Genomic DNA, 3,792 nt, shown 5'->3' with positions numbered 1-3,792 from the left:
AGGGAAGTGCTCAGGGTGCAATACTTAAGGAGGTGCTCATCTCTGGGTGTCAGCTCTGCATTTACGTGACTCTGGGAGGGAGTGCCTCTTTAAGAGTTAAGTCCTGAAGGACATGACCTTTAGGGGGGCACTCTCTCTCAGGGAAGCAAAATCCGCCACCCCAAAATATGTCTCTTTGGCATGTGAATTATTTTAGACTGATGATTTTTTTTTTCAATGCCTACAGTACCTGTTCTTCCTAGGTGGTCTCCCATCCAAGTACTAACCAGGCCCGACCCTGCTTAGCTTCCAAGATTAGACGAGATAGATCAGGCACATTTCAGGGTGGCATAGCCATAGATTAGGCTGATGATTTTTAAGAAACAAAAGACTCAGGAAGTTGTTTTTGTTTTTTAACCTCCCCCTTAACTGCCCGAAATAAGTTAGATAGGGGGCCTATTCCAGGAAGAGAGCTGTCCCCAGAGAGAACTATAGAGTGTGAATCAGGTGTGGTAGACTAGGGAAGACCTGTTCACATTCCTCTGTGTCCCTTTGTCACCGCATGGCATGGCAAACCTTTGCTCTTCCCATTTCCCATGAACTGTATCCCTCCCTCTGAAGTCCTGGACTCTTACTTTCTTCTCCTTTGCTCAGGAAGTTATAAAAGCCTCAATCACCTGACTGTCTGTGGGTCTCATTTTCTTATGGAGCCCCTGTATGTATGAAATTAAATTTGATTTTCTCCTGTTAATCCACCTCGTGCTGATTTAATTCTTAGACCAGACAGAAGAACTTAGAAAGGCTGAAAAGAAAACTTTCCTCTCTAACAGTAGGCTCAGAGAGTGGACTCCTTCAAGGTGCGCCCGAAACACATCGCTTGCCTTACCTTCGTCTTGGCCCTACTTACTGTAGAGGGCCTGGGGCCAAGGCCACATGCTGATGTTATCTCATCAGCCCTGCCACAAATTAGCTGTGGGGCCTTGGGCAGGTCAACATCCCACTTTTTTCCTGTTCTAGCTTTATGCTTCTAGGGTGACTTTGTTCCCCTCAGCAATAAAGCAAGACAATTATGGAAATATGCATTATCTTAATCTATTAGATCTCAGCTTAAATTTCATATCTTCTCTGAAACATTTCCTGACCATGTAGAACCTTTTTTTGTCACGTTCTCTTCACGACTTGTGGCAGGTCAACATCCCACTTTTTTCCTGTTCTAGCTTTATGCTTCTAGGGTGACTTTGTTCTCCTCAGCAATAAAGCAAGACAATTATGGAAATATGCATTACTTTAATCTATTAGATCTCAGCTTAAATTTCATATCTTCTCTGAAACATTTCCTGACCATGTAGAACCTTTCTCTGTCACATTCTCTTCACGACTTGTTTTATTCACAGAGGTTAGCACAGTTTATAATATACTGTTTTATTTTATGGTTTTCTATCTGTGAAGATAGTCTAGACTATGGTGCAGTAATAAACCCCCGTAAATCTCAGGAGCTTAAAACAATCAGAGTCTACTGCTTTCTCACTCCACATGTCTGTTGTGTCATCTAGGAGTCTCAGCTCAGGGATCAGGCTGATGAGCAGCCACCATGTGGAGTACTTCACTGGTCATCGTGCCAGAGGGCAAAGAGAGCTCCAGGGGACCTCACTTAACTGCTCAGCCCAGAAGGGACACACATTACTTCCAGCTATGACTCATTGGCCAGAACTAGTTGACGTCCCCACCCACTCACAAGGGACCCCTACTACTACACTCCTAACACATGCATGAAAGCAGAAAGCCAGAAAGATTTGGTAAAATGTTCTAATGACTTCTGCATTATTTATTTGGTTTTGTCTGAATCCTCTCATCAGAATGGGCCATCAGGACAGGATGGTCTGTCTCGTTCAGCATTTTACTACCCCTAAAACTAGCACTTAGTTGGTGCTTAATAACCTGTTGACTGGCTGACTGATTCTGGTAGTTTAGGTTTGGTGACTAAGACTGTTGGTTGAATGAATGTCAGCTCCCAGGAAACTGCTTAGTTATGAGAGGACTCAGGACCCAGCTTTCCATGTTAATTGGAATCTCCTGAAAAGGGAAGAATAATTACTCTAACTACTGTTTTTCATAATTTTCTCCTCGAGGGTCTAACTGCAGAGGCAAATAGACAAGAACCTCTGGGAGTGTGGGAGCATAGTCCAAGTAGTGATTCCAAATGAAATCTCTCTGTAATTTTATTCTTCATCTTAAAAGCTAATGTGAATTTTATATTTTGTTCCATATTATATCCATGGTCATAAAAAAAGTTTTAAAATATTTAACTGAGCTTAAATTAATTCATGCTTCAAGAACATGTGTCATACTTATCTCATGGTTTCAAGGATCCCCTAACAGCCCACTCCCAGGGTGGTATGCTCCAAGCCAGAAAGCACAGCCCACCCCCTCCCAAAACCTCCCCACACGCCCAGGAAACAGAGCTCTAAGCCTCCCTAGACAGCTTCTGGGGCCTTAAGGCTTAAGCTCAAAGCATTAAGAACACGCTCAGAATTTTGTTTCTTTTCGGTGCCGACTCTTTCTTTGATGGGGATAAAATTCCTATTGTATGTGGTAATTTGTCTAATGAAATAGGAAAAGGTGATGACAAAGCCTTATTTTTTTCCCCCATAGGCTGATGGACTAAATTCTTCTAAACCAGTGTTTCTCAAATATTATTTGTTTGCTTGTTTGTTTTTGTTTTTGTTTTTACTGAGCCCCACACTAAGTGTGTTTTATATCGCTGCCTGTAGTGGACGCTGTTGGTAGCCCCCGTGCAGACTGGTGCACCTTCCCCAGCTGCTGAAGTTGGCAGCTGTCTTCTTCAGAAATTGCCCTTGGCTGAGCAGGAACTGCCTTTCCAGAAGGTTATGCACCCCTCTTCTTCAGAGCAGCCCGCAGCCAATGGCTGGTTGATGACTGACAGCAGGGTTCATAAAGTTACCTCCTTGTCTCAGGCGGCACCAACTTTGGTACAATTCAAGCTTCAGAGCTCCTTAGGGGATCAAAGTTGAGAGCACACTCCTCCTCAGCTCCAACCCTGCCCCATCCAGCTCCCCTCACTGCCTTTTTTTTCTGAGAGTACACTCTAAAGAGAGTACACACATCCCTTTCATGAGCTCTACTTCTAGGGAATCTGACTTATGACACTACCCAACACATGCACGCACACACACACACACACGTGTGCACATGCACACACACACACACATCACACACATGCACCTGAAATAAAATTTCAAAATTAATACACTTACTTTATACTTACTTTGTGTGATGCACTCTAATATTTTCTATACTATTCTGTTTGTTTGTTTTTTTAATTGCTCATTTGTGACCCTCTAACAGGTCACAGCCTTTCACTTTGGAAAACACAGCACTAAACCTTTCCAAGTTGACCTTCTAAAGGCTGGTGTTTAGCACCTTGGCAGGTTAGGGAGAAAGTGGAGCAAAGGGACTGTCTTACTGTGCACAGTATCGAGAGTTTAGAGACATAGGACATTGATTTTCATAGGGCTGAGCCTCTTAAGGGAGCACCAAGTGTCCAGTGCCTTCTGCCAGTGAAGGTGGCCACCAACCTCCTCCACACTCCTCGCTGTTCTTCCTTTCAGCAGAAATGCACTTCTTCAGGGTTTTAGTATGAATGGGAATTCCAAGGAGATAAAGGAGTTTTTGACCTCACAGAAATGTACAAAGATGGACATATGAGAACTTTTATTTTGGCATTGTCTGTGATGGCCAAAGCAGAAACATCCCAAATGGCCATCACTAGTGCAACCAGGTAAAGAGTAACAT

At 43.3% G+C, this 3,792-nt stretch overlaps 1 pseudogene; it reads right to left on the bottom strand.

The window, feature by feature from the left end:
• Nucleotides 1-217: 217 nt before the first annotated feature.
• On the bottom strand, nucleotides 218-341 carry LOC112469858 (annotated as a pseudogene).
• Between the last annotated feature and the right edge of the window lie 3,451 nt (nucleotides 342-3,792).

Source organism: Pteropus alecto, unplaced genomic scaffold (assembly GCF_000325575.1).
Source record: "Pteropus alecto unplaced genomic scaffold, ASM32557v1 scaffold86, whole genome shotgun sequence".
In the NCBI taxonomy this organism is placed as follows: domain Eukaryota; kingdom Metazoa; phylum Chordata; class Mammalia; order Chiroptera; family Pteropodidae; genus Pteropus; species Pteropus alecto.
Note: the sequence above shows the minus strand (reverse complement) of the source record. Positions and strands in the feature narration are given on the sequence as shown.